The sequence below is a fragment of the Palaemon carinicauda genome, chromosome 20, assembly GCF_036898095.1.
Source record: "Palaemon carinicauda isolate YSFRI2023 chromosome 20, ASM3689809v2, whole genome shotgun sequence".
Taxonomy (NCBI): Eukaryota; Metazoa; Arthropoda; class Malacostraca; order Decapoda; family Palaemonidae; genus Palaemon; species Palaemon carinicauda.
In genome coordinates, this window is record NC_090744.1 from 13,771,289 (window position 1) to 13,788,815 (window position 17,527).

The following is a 17,527-nucleotide window of genomic DNA, read 5'->3' on the forward strand; positions in this document are numbered from 1 at the left end:
GTAAAAGGATGTCTTCAAATTTACCTCTATGCAATGATAGCTTTTTCGAAAGACTGAACAAAATGTTCTTGTAATTTTATCGACTATAGAACTCTCTTTTGCTGACATAAGATATCAATGTTATTTTCACTCTCAACTAAGAATATACTTGAAGTTGTTATTAACAATGTTACAGGAACACTGAAATTAAATAATTCTGACGTAATCAGTACTTCTGTGGGAGACCCACTCATGAAACTTAGAGTTTACTAACAAAATATTAATTAAATAATGGAAAAAAAAACAGCTGAGAGAGAGAGAGAGAGAGAGAGAGAGAGAGAGAGAGTGTGTGTGTGTGTTATATAATAAGTGTTAATACAACCTTCACAAACCTATCATCAACTCTTATTTAACGACTTCATTCTTCAGCCAAACCAAAGCAACTATGTAAACAGCCAACGCTAGATCGCTAAGGATAGTCGAATCTTTTCTTTTATATCTTGCAAGCAATCTTGGCTTTTCTAGATAGTGAAAGTGACTAATATAACTTCAAGCTTGATTAGTTTTTCTCAAAATCCAACTAAAAGACCTTGGTCTTTGAAATAGACTAAAAACTCGAAAATATCACGGGAAAAGTAACTGAATTATATGATTTAATCCAAGATTTCTTGATGGGCTTTTAAAAAAATTACCTAATATCTTACTTAAATAAATTCCAGTGATATCGAATCTATGATATATGAGGAACAAGTATCCTCAACACACGTATTTGAATTTAAACTTACTTATATTATATGGATTTGCTGGTAAAGAGAGAAAAAACGTCGAGGTTAAGTGGAGTTTGTTACAAAGTGAATGATGAAGGTAATGAGTGCCAAGCATGATTTACAGGAGGAGGTAGGATAAAAGGGATACACAACCATAAAGGGCCTATTAAGAAGGAAGAAGCAGCAACAGAGAGGAATAAGCTATATACAGTAGCCTTCTAAAAGGTTGAAGAAAAATGCCGCCGGGTGTACATTGTGACCAAGAACTAGCTGATAACTTACTAAAATTCCAAAGCAAAATAAAAATATACAATTGGATCTTTTGGGCTTATTCAGAATCAGATTGGTGTTAAACCAGACACACAAATAAGATAAAAAGAGTTTTAATGATGATTGAGAGTTTTCTGACATCCTGTTTTAATGAAGAAGTCATCAGGATAAAAATTTTTAAAGGGGGCTACAAATCAAATCGTGTAATTTATCTTATGGCAATATCTAAAGTAATTGGAGTAAAATACTTTTGTAGTGTTTCAGAAATATTAAATGCAACAATTGACAAGTAAATATCCTAAATCTGAGACAGTGGCTATTTCGAATATATCCTGCATGGCAAAAGGGCTCGAATATGTCATTCTTGAATTACTAGTTAGTCATATGGGAAGTATGAAAAATTGCCGGATAACCAGGCTGCATATAGACAATTATAATCTACGGTGACAACTTTATGCAGTATTGTAAATATGATTGACTTGCAATAGTGGATGAAGACAGGTATGGCTGTTTTCCTGGTCCTATTACACAAAGAAAAGCCCTACTCATTGCAGAACCTGCAAGATCAGTTTGTCGTATATATTCTTTAGTATTTGAGAGCGTATTGCACGTTAACTTTCTAATCCACTTCATCGAAGCACTTAGAAAGCAAGAAAATCTTCAGTTTTTTCTTGAAAGCCTTGATATATTCATTCTTACTGATGTCTAGTGGGAGCTTGTTATATAATCTTGGGTCCGCATATTTGAAGGCTCTAGAACCTACAGTATATGTACATTTTGGCTCCAATAACATGAAACTATCTGTAACGATTCTAGGGGTTAAAAGAAGCTATTGTGTACGAAATTGGAAATTCTTACTCAAACCATTAAGCAGAGGTGCTACAAGGAAGTGTATTAGGCCCAATACTAATTTATTTTGTATTTTTAGTATTGATCTATCAAAACTATTACAGGGAATTGAAGAGAGGTCAAGCTTTTTGTTGATATACAATTTTACTTCACCATAAATGACACTGATGATACAGTAGAGATTCTAAAAATATGATAGAGAATGGTTGACAGACGACTACAAATAAATGAAAATGAAACTGCAGTTTGTGGTAATAGGAAAGAATAATTATCAAGATTGGTTATGGTGGCTAATTGGAAACGTCCCTGCATGGCGTTTAGAAAAGTGGGCATTAAACAAGAACTTGAAAAGGGAAATAAATGCAGCTGAATTATGGTTTTACAGGAGAATCTACAAGATTCCATAGACTAGAGAGAGAGAGAGAGAGAGAGAGAGAGAGAGAGAGAGAGAGAGAGAGAGAGAGAGAGAGAGAGAGAGATATCACTACTAAAGGTGATATATGGAGGAGGCAGATGGAGTATCTGGTACATGTAATAAGAAGAGAAAAGATCGAAATTTTGTGGCTTATGGGAAATATAGAAGGGGGAAGAGCAAGAGGCCAACAAATGAAACAGTTTTTGTACAGCTTACTGTAGATTTAAAGAGAGAATGTAACAGCTGGAAAATTTAGAATTATACAGAAAGCTTATGACAGGACCAGGTGAAGGCAATTGAGAGCCCACGTCGAGGACATGGCACCTAGATAGATATTTTCCAAATTAACCTTTATCTGGTGTAGGTCATTGATAAGCCTACAATCTGAATTTAGTAAGAAATTTTTGTTTACCTACTAAGATTCTGCAACCAACATATGAAAAATAATAGAATAATATTTAATATCTCAATGAAAATAAAATTGAAATAATTATAAAACTCAAATCGTACCTCAGTTTTAAAACGAAAACATTAAAAGTTCACCTATTGGTCAAACTATACTGTAGGCCATTTATAGTGACCAGACTTTGAACCACAAAAAATAAACCTTATTATAAACAAGACAATTTATGTTTTAGGAAAAACCCCGATTATTGAAAGATGAGCAACACATCTTAGATATCCTACAACCCCTGGAAACACAAACAGGATTCTATATAGACAAATACTTTAGAATTTAGTTCCTAAACAGCCATTTCAAATAAGGAGTAAAACTACTGCAGGGTGTCACAATTACCTATAATTCTATAGCTGTGGAAGCGATGTTTAGAAGAAACACTTTTGATTAGTTTTGTACCACATTGCCAAATGGGAGCATTCAATTCATTAAGTACCTCAGTATCTATGCATTGTTAAATTTGTAATTAGTTGGTTTATAATTATAACTTATACAACAACAACAACATCATCAGCTGTTTCTAGTCCACTGCAGGACAAAGGCCTCAGCCATATCAATTCATGTCTGGGGTTTGTCCAGTCTTTTCCTCACCAAGCTGATCCATAGTGGATTGGTGATGGTCGGAGACTTTGGTCTGATCACTCACAGCAGACCAACCTAGTATGGGTGGCTCTGCCTAGTGCAATTTTGTTCATCATGGCGATAGGCAAACCCTTTCACCACATCAAGATATCCCCACTCAGAAATGGTGTAACTGTTATTAACATCTCAACAAAGACTTCGAATTAAAACAACAGAAGTACTGGTCCTTCATAACTACCCTTAGAAAAGTCAAAATACTTTCATTGCTGATAATTGTAGATCAATTAAAGTAATATATTTCCTTACATAGAAAATAGCTTAATGTCAAGTAACAAACTATTTATAAACACTACCATTTCCCACAATCACAAAAATGACAAATATCTAAACTAGTCAAAGATGAAATGTAGTCTCATATAAAAAGTTTATAGTCGCGCCTTCGATTCAAGTTGCTTAGTCCACGAAGTATCAAAGACAATATTTACGCTTTTTGCAATCTTGTTGATCACTAATAACCAGTTTTGTTTCATCAAAATGACATTGCCTTCGGAAATTTCCACATGAAACTATTCATCAGTTATTAATTCAAAAGTTAATATATTCAATACAAAATTAGCTTATTGCCTTTACATAACTAAATAAGGCTTCATATTTCTATATTTAAAACCAGTTTTAAAAAAATCACTGACAACGAATAGGGCTGTCTTCTTAACGAAGAGCAAATATGTTGAAAACCACTTTTGCCTGACTGGTTGAAAAACAGACTAGGGACCTCTCCACACCCTTTACAGTACGAGTTTAGTCATTAACTAATGCTTTGATTACACCTGCACACTAGTGAATGATAGAAAAATATTGATGAAGGTTTAATACAAAAGACGTATCAATAAATGCTTTCCAAGAAATATTTTTCTCATAAATATCAAAATTACATAAGAAATTCCTCCTAACTTCTTACGATTCTGTAACCAACATGTGAAAACTAATAGTAAATAACAACATGTAAATAAATCTAGGATAAATACTAAATTAAATATTAACTGTTTCAAAACGAAAGCATTTGGTAATAAACACTACATGTGTTGTGCAATATAAGAAAAACCTTAGAATGTACACGATGGACTGATATTGTAGCCATAGGCCCTGTGTGTGACAGGACCAGAAAAACAGCCCTCTAAGTAAAGTTCATGTATGGACCCTACTTTATGAGACACCATTTACTGTCGCTGGATAAATACATTCTCACCACACAAATAGGAACAAAACATTATGCATACACAAAATACATTAATATTATCATTTAGTAAGTCACGATCATTGCCAGATGAGCAACTCATGTAAGAGTGTCTATGTCACCTAGAGAGGCAAAAATGATGTAACAAAGACGTAATTGTGAAATCGATTCGAAAACTGTAACTTGAAATAAAAATTGCCACTGCTGTATGATGTTACAGTCTACATTGCATGATTGTGAAATCAATGCTCAACCATTTAAGAGTCGTTCTGTACCACAATTTCAAATGTGAAAAATTGTTAAGAATATATACGCTGTTAGATTAAAATTATAATTGTAGTAGCATCTCTATTAATATTATAGTTGTTAAAAACAGAAGCACTGATCATTTTACATATACGGTTCTGCATTTTTTTTTCTGCTAATTATTACAGAAAGTCACACCTTCGATTCAAATTGCCTAATCCACAAAGAATGTCTTTCAGTATTGAAGATTTAGGCAACCATGTGGATCACTAATAAAAAGGTTTTAATATCAAAATGATAATGTAGCCTGTAATTTCACCATGAAGATAATCACTTAGTAACAAAATTAATTCAACTTTTTACCTTGATACTGAACAAAGACTGTTGGTATTAATTACTAAATAAGGCTTCCCATTTTCAGATTAAAAACTTTTTTTTTTTTTTTTTTAGTTTTCACAGTTCACTGACATCGAGTAGGCCCGTCCTCTTAAACGAAGAACAAATATACAGAAAACCAGTTTCTGTCTGGTTGGTCGAAAAACAGGCAAGGAATCCCGCCCCCCTTACAGTAAGAGTTAATTGGTCATTGACTAATGAGGTAATTATACGTCTGCCAATGGAATATGAGAAGAACACGAGTTGCATACAAAATAAATAGTTTCTATAAAGGTTTTCCCAAGAATCTTTACTAAAAACTTAAATAAAAAGCCGTGTTCCTACTTGAGCTTTTATCACGGTGAGTTCCTTCTTTGATTTAAACTTAATTTCAATATATTCGTGGTATAGAGTTCCTTAAAGATCAAAATTAAGCCTCTTATTCTACCAACCACTTCTGTGCAATTGCACGTGATGAGATGACATGAGGCTGACTTAGTCTAAACTTACAAATAATTTATATCTTAGGAGAGAGAGAGAGAGAGAGAGAGAGAGAGAGAGAGAGAGAAAGAGAGAAAGAGAGAAGAGAGAGAGAGAGAGAGAGAGAGAGAGAGAGAGAGAGAGAGAGAGAGAGAGAGAGAGAGAGAGAGAGAGAGAGAGGTCAATACTCCTTACAAAAGCAATGTATGTATCCCAAATGGTGTGAGTGTAATTCATTTCGTCAAACACGACTCGTTCCACATACCTGCCCCCCCCCCCCAAAAAAAAAAAAAAAATTACTTGCTTCCCCCTCCCCACAATCCCCTGGTTCCCCTCCACACAATCAACTGACAACCCAGACACTCTCTAAGATTACTTATGTACCTTTAAAACTTCTCTCAAATCCTCAAATGTAACTTCATATAATTAACATCAGCTAAGGCTGTATTGTCCAGTGCAGGTGACTAACCTGATCAAATGGGACTTTTAAAACTGACAAGTCCTGCGAAGATTCACAAAGGCTTAAATTAAATATGTAGTTTAAAGGTTTAAAGGCCGCTCATGAATGGCAGAGGCAAGGAACAGTGATATTACCCTATCGAGCAGGACAATGCCCTAGAGACTGACCATATATACATTCATCAGCGCCAAAACCCCCTCTCCACCCAAGCTAGGACCGAGGAGGGCCAGGCAATGGCTACTGATGACTCAGCAGATAGACCCATAGCCTCCCCCAAACCCACCATCCTTACCTCATAAGGATGGTATGGTTGCAGGGACCAAAGGAACTAACGATTTTGAGCGGGGCTCGAACCCCAGTCTGGCGTTCGCCAGTCAGGGACGTTACCACATCGGCCACCACAACCCCTACGCAATTGGTTAACAAAACTATTCAAAATCGAGATTTGATAAACGAGAAATATTTTTATTTATCGTCAAATAACTGAAATAGGGTTAAATGACTTAGACAAGGCTTATACTGAAATGACCCCTCCCTCCTTTACGCTTGCTCTTTAAGTGCTTCAATAATGTGGATTTGACTATCAACACAAATTACGCAGTTAAGATACGCATAATACTTAAAAGCATGCTGTTAAAATAATCGTAATTTTAATCGGAAATCTACGTAAAAATATATTGTTCTTAGACGTGACGTATTTCTTGAGAGAGAGAGAGAGAGAGAGAGAGAGAGAGAGAGAGAGAGAGAGAGAGAGAGAGAGAGAGAGAGGAGAGAGAGAGAGAGAGATGGCACCTCAAAATAGAGGTCAAAGAACATCTAATGCTAGAAGGATGGCACCTCAAATTAGAGGACAAAGAGCATCTAATGCTAGAAGGATGGCACCTCAAATAGAGGTCAAAGAGCATCTAATGCTAGAAGGATGGCACCTCAAAATAGAGGTCAAGAGCATCTAATGCTAGAAGGATGGCACCTCAAATTAGAGGACAAAGAGCATCTAATGCTAGAAGGATGGCACCTCAAAATAGAGGTCAAGGAGCATCTAATGCTAGAAGGATGGCACCTCAAATTAGAGGACAAAGAGCATCTAATGCTAGAAGGATGGCACCTCAAATTAGAGGACAAAGAGCATCTAATGCTAGAAGGATGGCACCTCAAATTAGAGGACAAAGAGCATCTAATGCTAGAAGGATGGCACCTCAAATTAGAGGACAAAGAGCATCTAATGCTAGAAGGATGGCACCTCAAATTAGAGGACAAAGAGCATCTAATGCTAGAAGGATGGCACCTCAAATTAGAGGACAAAGAGCATCTAATGCTAGAAGGATGGCACCTCAAAATAGAGGTCAAAGAGCATCTAATGCTAGAAGGATGGCACCTCAAATTAGAGGACAAAGAGCATCTAATGCTAGAAGGATGGCACCTCAAATTAGAGGACAAAGAACATCTAATGCTAGAAGGATGGCACCTCAAAATTAGAGGACAAAGAGCATCTAATGCTAGAAGGATGGCACCTAAAATTAGAGGACAAAGAGCATCTAATGCTAGAAGGATGGCACCTCAAAATAGAGGTCAAAGAACATCTAATGCTAAAAGGATGGCACCTCAAAATAGAGGTCAAAGAACATCTAATGCTAGAAGGATGGCACCTCAAAATAGAGGTCAAGGAGCATCTAATGCTAGAAGGATGGCACCTCAAAATAGAGGTCAAAGAGCATCTAATGCTAGAAGGATGGCACCTCAAATAAGGTCAAAGAGCATCTAATGCTAGAAGGATGGCACCTCAAAATAGAGGTCAAGGAGCATCTAATGCTAGAAGGATGGCACCTCAAATTAGAGGACAAAGAGCATCTAATGCTAGAAGGATGGCACCTCAAATTAGAGGACAAAGAGCATCTAATGCTAGAAGGATGGCACCTCAAATTAGAGGACAAAGAGCATCTAATGCTAGAAGGATGGCACCTCAAATTAGAGGACAAAGAGCATCTAATGCTAGAAGGATGGCACCTCAAAATAGAGGTCAAAGAACATCTAATGCTAAAAGGATGGCACCTCAAAATAGAGGTCAAAGAACATCTATGCTAGAAGGATGGCACCTCAAAAGTAGAGGTCAAAGATCATCTAATGCTAAAAGGATGGCACCTCAAAATAGAGGTCACAAGGATCATCTAATGCTAAAAGGATGGCACCTCAAAATAGAGGTCAAGGAGCATCTAATGCTAGAAGGATGGCACCTCAAAATAGAGGTCAAGGAGCATCTAATGCTAGAAGGATGGCACCTCAAATTAGAGGACAAAGAGCATCTAATGCTAGAAGGATGGCACCTCAAATTAGAGGACAAAGAGCATCTAATGCTAGAAGGATGGCACCTCAAATTAGAGGACAAAGAGCATCTAATGCTAGAAGGATGGCACCTCAAAATAGAGGTCAAAGAACATCTAATGCTAAAAGGATGGCACCTCAAAATAGAGGTCAAAGAACATCTAATGCTAAAAGGATGGCACCTCAAAATAGAGCTCAAAGAACATCTATTACTAGAAGGATGGCACCTCAAAATAGAGGTCAAAGAACATCTATTGCTAGAAGGATGGCACCTCAAAATAGAGGTCAAGGATCATCTAATGCTAAAAGGATGGCACCTCAAAATAGAGGACAAGGATCATCTAATGCTAAACGGATGGCACCTCAAAATAGAGGTCAAGGAGCATCTAATGCTAGAAAGATGGCACCTCAAAATAGAGGTCAAGGAGCATCTAATGCTAGAAGGATGGCACCTCAAAATAGAGGTCAAGGATCATCTAATGCTAAACGGATGGCACCTCAAAATAGAGGTCAAGGAGCATCTAATGCTAGAAGGATGGCACCTTAAAATAGAGGTCAAAGAACATCTATTGCTAGAAGGATGGCACCTCAAAATAGAGGTCAAGGAGCATCTAATGCTAGAAGGATGGCACCTCAAAATAGAGGTCAAGGAGCATCTAATGCTAAAAGGATGGCACCTCAAAATAGAGGTCAAGGATCATCTAATGCTAAACGGATGGCACCTCAAAATAGAGGTCAAGGAGCATCTAATGCTAGAAGGAAGGCACCTCAAAATAGAGGTCAAAGAACATCTATTGCTAGAAGGATGGCACCTTAAAATAGAGGTCAAGGAGCATCTAATGCTAGAATGATGGCACCTCAAAATAGAGGTCAAGGAGCATCTAATGCTAAAAGGATGGCACCTCAAAATAGAGGTCAAGGATCATCTAATGCTAAACGGATGGCACCTCAAAATAGAGGTCAAGGAGCATCTAATGCTAGAAGGAAGGCACCTCAAAATAGAGGTCAAAGAACATCTATTGCTAGAAGGATGGCACCTTAAAATAGAGGTCAAGGAGCATCTAATGCTAGAATGATGGCACCTCAAAATAGAGGTCAAGGAGCATCTAATGCTTGAAGGATGGCACCTCAAAATAGAGGTCAAGGAGCATCTAATGCTAGAAGGATGGCACCTCAAAATAGAGGTCAAGGAGCATCTAATGCTAGAAGGATGGCACCTCAAAGTAGAGGTCAAGGAGCATCTAATGCTAGAAGGATGGCACCTCAAAATAGAGGTCAAAGAACATCTATTGCTAGAAGGATGGCACCTCAAAATAGAGGTCAAGGAGCATCTAATGCTAGAAGGATGGCACCTCAAAATAGAGGTCAAAGAACATCTAATGCTAAAAGGATGGCACCTCAAAATAGAGGTCAAAGAACATCTATTGCTAGAAGGATGGCACCTCAAAATAGAGGTCAAGGAGCATCTAATGCTAGAAGGATGGCACCTCAAAATAGAGGTCAAGGATCATCTAATGCTAAAAGGATGGCACCTCAAAATAGAGGTCAAGGAGCATCTAATGCTAAACGGATGGCACCTCAAAATAGAGGTCAAGGAGCATCTAATGCTAGAAGGATGGCACCTCAAAATAGAGGTCAAGGAGCGTCTAATGCTAGAAGGATGGCACCTCAAAATAGAGGTCAAGGATCATCTAATGCTAAACGGATGGCACCTCAAAATAGAGGTCAAGGAGCATCTAATGCTAGAAGGATGGCATCTCAAAATAGAGGTCAAGGAGCATCTAATGCTAGAAGGATGGCACCTCAAAATAGAGGTCAAGGAGCATCTAATGCTAGAAGGATGGCACCTCAAAGTAGAGGTCAAGGAGCATCTAATGCTAGAAGGATGGCACCTCAAAATAGAGGTCAAGGAGCGTCTAATGCTAGAAGGATGGCACCTCAAAATAGAGGTCAAGGAGCATCTAATGCTAGAAGGATGGCACCTCAAATTAGAGGACAAAGAGCATCTAATGCTAGAAGGATGGCACCTCAAAATAGAGGTCAAGGAGCATCTAATGCTAAACGGATGGCACCTCAAAATAGAGGTCAAGGAGCATCTAATGCTAGAAGGATGGCACCTTAAAATAGAGGTCAAAGAACATCTATTGCTAGAAGGATGGCACCTTAAAATAGAGGTCAAGGAGCATCTAATGCTAGAAGGATGGCACCTCAAAATAGAGGTCAAGGAGTATCTAATGCTAGAAGGATGGCACCTCAAAATAGAGGTCTAGGAGCATCTAATGCTAGAAGGATGGCACCTCAAAGTAGAGGTCAAGGAGCATCTAATGCTAGAAGGATGGCACCTCAAAATAGAGGTCAAAGAACATCTATTGCTAGAAGGATGGCACCTCAAAATAGAGGTCAAGGAGCATCTAATGCTAGAAGGATGGCACCTCAAAATAGAGGTCAAGGATCATCTAATGCTAAAAGGATGGCACCTCAAAATAGAGGTCAAGGAGCATCTAATGCTAGAAGGATGGCACCTCAAAATAGAGGTCAAAGAACATCTATTGCTAGAAGGATGGCACCTCAAAATAGAGGTCAAGGAGCATCTAATGCTAGAAGGATGGCACCTCAAAATAGAGGTCAAGGATCATCTAATGCTAAAAGGATGGCACCTCAAAATAGAGGTCAAGGAGCATCTAATGCTAAAAGGATGGCACCTCAAAATAGAGGTCAAGGATCATCTAATGCTCAACGGATGGCACCTCAAAATAGAGGTCAAGGAGCATCTAATGCTAGAAGGATGGCACCTCAAAATAGAGGTCAAGGAGCGTCTAATGCTAGAAGGATGGCACCTCAAAATAGAGGTCAAGGATCATCTAATGCTAAACGGATGGCACCTCAAAATAGAGGTCAAGGAGCATCTAATGCTAGAAGGATGGCACCTCAAAATAGAGGTCAAGGAGCATCTAATGCTAGAAGGATGGCATCTCAAAATGGAGGTCAAAGAACATCTAATGCTAAAAGTATGGCACCTCAAAAAAAAAAAAAAAAAAAAAAAAAAAAAAAAAAAAAAAGATCAAGGAGCATTTAAACAAATATTTCATATATAAATTATAAAAGCTTCAAAAAACAAGAAGAGGAGAAATTAGATAGAATAGTTTACCCTCATTCTAATATCGGTTAGAATTAAAAAACATGTGTTAAGGATGGACCACCATCGATATCAAGACATTAAATATGGTTTAATAACTGTGGCAAGGCTAAGATCACTGAAATGACACCCTCCCCTACACACACACACACACACACACGCCTTCTTTCAAACAACACCTTTCACGTTCCGAGAGAAGACAGGTCTGGTGGGAGGGGGGGGGGGCGGTATCGGACTCTTTATAAAGGATACTCAAATCCCAAAAGGTTAAAAAGAACTAGTGTAACAAGCTTTGAATATATAGAAATAAACTTTACGCATAAATAAATATCTATTGTATGAGCGCTTCGATAATGAGGATTTAACATTTAAAAGAGCAATACGCGATATGAAATGTTGAATGTTTTTGAATGAACATGATAAAATGATTGTGGAGGTCATGTAGAGAGTATAGTTCCCCTGCTGTATAGGACCAGAAAAGCAGCCCTTGAAGTAATTAAGTAATTTACCAGAAATACCAACATTAACGAAAGGGAATTAACGGTGTCAGAAATTTAAATCTTTAATGATTATTATTATTTTTATTATTATTATTATTATTATTATTATCATTAGCCAAGCTACAACCCTAGTTGGAAAAGCAAGATGCTTTAAGCCCAAGGGCTCCAACAGGGAAAAATAGCCCAGTGAGAAAAGGAAATAACGAAATAAATGATGAGAATAAATTAACAATATATCATTCTAAAAACAGTAACAGCGTCAAAACACATATGTCCTATATAAACTATTAACAACATCAAAAACAGATGTCATATATAAACTATGAAAAGACTCGTGAAGTCGTTTCCCCATTGCTTAAATATTGCATGAACAACGCTTTGATATGGTTAAATAAATACAGTTTATAGTGGATTTCTTTAACTTTCATATTTCGAGTTAATCAAATTAATGTTGTGAATATTTGGAATAAAGATAATCAACAAACGTAAGATTCATTAAGACTTAAAACATATATGTAGTTTAAATGCTGCTCACGAATGGCAGAGGCAAGGGACAGTGACATTGTCCTATCGAGCAGGTCAATGCCCTAGAGACTGACCCAAGCTAGGACCAAGGAGGGCCAGGCAGTGGCTGCTGGTATCTCGGCAGATAGACCTATAGGCTACCCCACAAGGATGATGAGGTTGCAGCGACCAAAGGAACTTACGAGTTTGAGCGGGTCTCGAACCCTAGTCTGCCAGTCAGGGACGTTACCACATCGGCCACCACAACCCCTAAGCAGTTGGTTGGTAACAGAACTATTCAAAATCGAGATTTGATATATGACAAATCCTTGGTGCTTATCTACATTAAAAATACCATGTTGAGCCCTTTCTCTTAATTACCAAGCACTTATTAGCGGTATTAACACTGTAATTTTGTTTCACGATTCTATAATAGAATAATGTAATGATATAAACACCATTGTTTTCGGCAGCTCGGAATATTCACAAAAATCGAAAAGGAAATATTTTTTTTTTTTTTTCACGTTGTAATGGCCGACCAAAACCTTTCTAGACGTCACCGACTCAAAGTATTTGTCGAAAATTATCATTCCGGTATTCTCCTGACTATAATCGATCCTCTGACGTTTATATAATAAAAAAAATCGCCCTAATATAAAGAAAAATAGTAAATACGTCGTATTTTTTCACCACTAGCTCACCTTGACCACCGTACGTCTTCAGCTCCAGAGGACCAGAATCACAGTGACTTTTTCAAAAGTAGGAATTGGTGCTTTGGCCAATCAGAGACCTCAACTTTGTCTGTCATTTCTATTGCCGTTTCTTATTGGCTAAAAACTTCGTAATCTGGCAAAAGGCTTTGGAAGCGCTTGTCCAATTGGCTGGTGGGATTAAAACCAATTTTCAGGACTTTGTTTTTATCTATAATTTATCCCTTTAGTATCTACAACTAATAAAATAGGATAATAAACATGTAAGTTTATAAATTAATCAATAGAAAAAAGCATTACACTTATGAACAATTAACGTGGATAAGAACAAAATATATTATGAAATAGAAATTCGAAAAAAACGCATCCGTATCCCAAAATAAGTTTACGCAAATATAAATATGCACAAACGCATAGGCGTATTATACGCTGTACATTTCTTGAATGACAAAGTAAGAGACGAAGCTTGTAACATACTGCTTTGCCAACTAGGGTTATATTTTAGCTAATAATAATAATAATAATAATAATATATATATATATATATATATATATATATATATATATATATATATATATATATATATATATATATATATATATACACACACATTGAGTGGGGAAACCTTAACGTGGTAAAAGGGTTTAGGTACCACCATGATCAGCAAAGCTGTACTAGTCAGGGACACCCATACTAGGTCGGTTTGCTATGAGCGATCAGACAAAAATCCACACTGGCCAACCTGGTGATGAAAACTGGCCATACCCCAGACACGAATAAAGACATGTCTGAGGCTTTTGTCCTGCAGTGGACTAGAAACTGCTGTTTCTAATCCAGTGCAGGACAAGGGTCTCAGACATGTCCTTATCCATATCTGGGGTTTGGTGGGTTTTCATCACCACGCTGACCAGTGTGGATTGGTGATGGTGGGAGATTTTTGTCTGATCCCTCACAGCAAACCTACCTAGTATGGGTAACCCTGACTAGTACAGCTTTGCTGATCATGGCGATACACAAACCCTTTCACCACGTTAAGGTGTTACCACCCAGAAAGCATATATATATATATATATATATATATATATATATATATATATATATATATATATATATATATATATATATATATATATATATATATATATAAGTTAGCTGGAGAACCTTAACAGCAAACTGGGAAGACTCAAGTAATGCCTACAGTGCATTCCGTGAGGTGTACTGAATGCACTATTCTCCATGAAGTAAATCAAGGGATATTGGAACTAAGTAAAAACAATAGTAATATCGCTTATATCAAAATAAATTTCCAAAATTTAAATTATGTTAGATCAAGTCCTTATCATTTTGAAAAAATCTCAAAATTCGAATTAATAAAATCTATAACAACAACAACAACAGCAGCAACAACAATAATAAATGTACCTGTCTCCAGGGCATTATCCTGCTCGATAGGGCAATGTCACTGTCCCTTGCCTCTGCCATTCATGAGTGGCCTTTAAACCTTTAAAACAACGAAGGAAATTTTTTTTTCAAAACCATGGCTTCGCTACATAAATACATCGGGCCAATCTCCATTGGTCTTTTAAAAGACGAAATGAGAAGAAAAAATCGAATCACAACGAAAGGCTATATCTAAATCCATTGTTTCCAAGAATGTTTCGTTCTAAAATTGAATCGTTTGATCATAAAACTCCCGAGATGATGTTCTTTCGACTTCGCCACATAAAAACTTAAAATGACTCGATAAGTCTGTTCAGATTTTAGTTATTTTTCCTTATAATTTATATATCATCAACATATATATATTCACACGGAAGTGATTAATTTCGTGGTGTTCCTTAAAACAAAAATTACCGATTATTTAATCTATAAACGAGTTTTCAGCACCATCTGATGGCAAACAAGAGAACCATTTTCGGGCAACAGCACTTTTAAACGGAAGGGGAAGAAGGGTCTTACACAACACTGATTTTTGTCATTTTCTCGTGAGATATCCTTCTATATATATCTCCTCACTTGTATTTGTATATTAATTGATTTATTGTTTTACGGTATTGATGTATTGTGACGGATAGAATGAAAGTTATAACTTTTAAAGTTACATAGACTTTAATTTCACCCTAAACCAATAATGGATTTTCCCCGGAAGGCCGACTTTAATTTTTCCCCTAAATCATCAATGGACTCACCCACTATAGACGAAATGAATACCGTAAAATACGAACAAAAGACGATGTAATATATTAAAAATAACAAATAAACGGACTCTTTGATCCGATGATCCCCACCCAGGTAACATACAAACATCACGACCGAATCCTAGGGGGATTTATCCATGAATGTTGTGTTAGTTTTCCCTAAAATCCTGGGGGATTTATTCCTGAATCCTGTGGGTGTTTCCCCTAAAATCCAGGGGGATTTATCCAAATATCCTGGTACCTTATTCCACGAATACTGTGGGGGTTTACCACAAAATCCTTGGTGGATTTACCCCAAAATTCGGGTGAATTTACCAAAAAATACTGGGGGATTTATAAACGAATCCTGTAGGGGTTTACCATAAAATACGTGGGAATTCACCCCAATATCCTGGCGGATTTATCCCATAATCCTGTGGGTGATTCAACCAAAAATCCTGTGTAGGATTTAATCCCGAACCCTTGGGGTCTTTCAAGTCTGAATCCTTGGGGAGATTTTACCCAGAATCCTTGAGGATTTAACACTTAATCCTGGGGTATTTAAACATGAAATCTGGTGATTTAAACATGAAATCTGGGGATTTAACCACGAAACCTTTGGGATTTAACAACGAATTCTGGGAATTTAAGAACGAATCCTAGGTGGATTTAACCACGAATTCTGGAGAATTAACCATAAATTCTGGGAATTTAACTACGAATCCTAGGATGATTTAACCACAGTTCCTAGGAGATTTAACCACAACTCCTAGGGGATTTGACCACAAATTCTTGGGGGAGTTAACCACAAATTCTGTATTTAACACCAAATCCTAGGACAATTTAACCATGAATTCACGGGATTTAACCACAAATTCTGGGAATTTAACCATGAAACCTAAGGGGATTTAATCACGAAACCTGGGAATTTAACTACAAATCATGATGATTCAACCACAAAATTCTGGAAATATAACTACGAATCCTAGGGAGATTTAACTACGAATTCTGTGGGATTTAACCACAAATCCTAGGTGATTTAACCATAAATTCTTGGGCTTTCACCAAAAATTCTGTGGGATTTAACCACAAATCCTAGGTGATTAAACCATAAATTCTTGGGTTTTCACCAAAAATTCTGGGGGATTTAACCACATTGAGAATTTAACCATAAATACCTAGGGAATTCAACCACGAATCCCAGCGGGATTTAACCACAAATCCTAGGAGATTTAACCATATTCTTGAAAATTAACAAAGAACTCTTGGGGATTTAACCACGACCACTGGGAGATTTAACAACAAATTCAAGGGGATTTAACCACGGATCCTAGAGGGATTTAACCCAGAATCCTGCGTGGATTTAATAATGAATCCTAGGAAATTTAACCAATTGTGGAGAATTTCACCCCGATTATTGGGGTAAAACTATTTACACGTTAAAACAACATTGCAAAAACTCTTCTTTAGCACCAAGAAATTTAACAGGATAACAAATATTGTTTTTGAATGAAGGAAAGACGTTGTAAAAACTGCTAAAATTGCCTATCTGAAACACTGGTTAACGAACGGTAGTTTCTCCAAAAAAGATATTTTCACGATGGATATAAAATGACTATGAAAGGGTAATAACAATACAGTCCATCCACCTTCGCTTTGGTCTCCCTCTCCTTCTCGTTCCTTGTACCTCCATTTCCACCACTCTCCTCCCAATATACTGTTCATCTCTTCTCATGACATGACCGTACCACCTCAGTCTACTTTCTTGGATCTTATCTGATAGTTTCCTAACTCCTGTGGTAAGGAATTCGGGGCCCTTTGGCAAGTACATATCTTTCATGGTCCAGTGCTTTCTTTCTCCTTCCAAGTTATTCATCGGCGATATTTTCAAAAAGATTAACCACATCATTCTCAATAGGATTATAAACGTGGACCCTACTGATCATATTTATATATGGTATTTGGCCCTCGAGCTGCTTGAAAACACAACTCACCATTACATTGATTTATTCAAAACCTTAGTTGCTAGGTTACCCAGACAAGTTTATACGTGATAGTGTATGATT

General features: G+C 37.0%; 1 long non-coding RNA gene across 2 annotated transcripts in view; it reads right to left on the reverse strand.

Annotated features, from left to right (window-relative positions):
- Nucleotides 1–13,325, reverse strand: part of LOC137659451 (uncharacterized) — a 63,071-nt gene extending 49,746 nt beyond the window's left edge. The window contains exon 1 of one of the 2 annotated variants that reach the window (XR_011047540.1): nucleotides 13,275–13,325. This is a non-coding gene — a long non-coding RNA (uncharacterized lncRNA). Of the gene's footprint in view, nucleotides 1–5,162; nucleotides 5,284–13,274 lie in introns of those variants that run through there. The other variant, XR_011047539.1, reaches the window with a different exon arrangement.
- Between the last annotated feature and the right edge of the window lie 4,202 nt (nucleotides 13,326–17,527).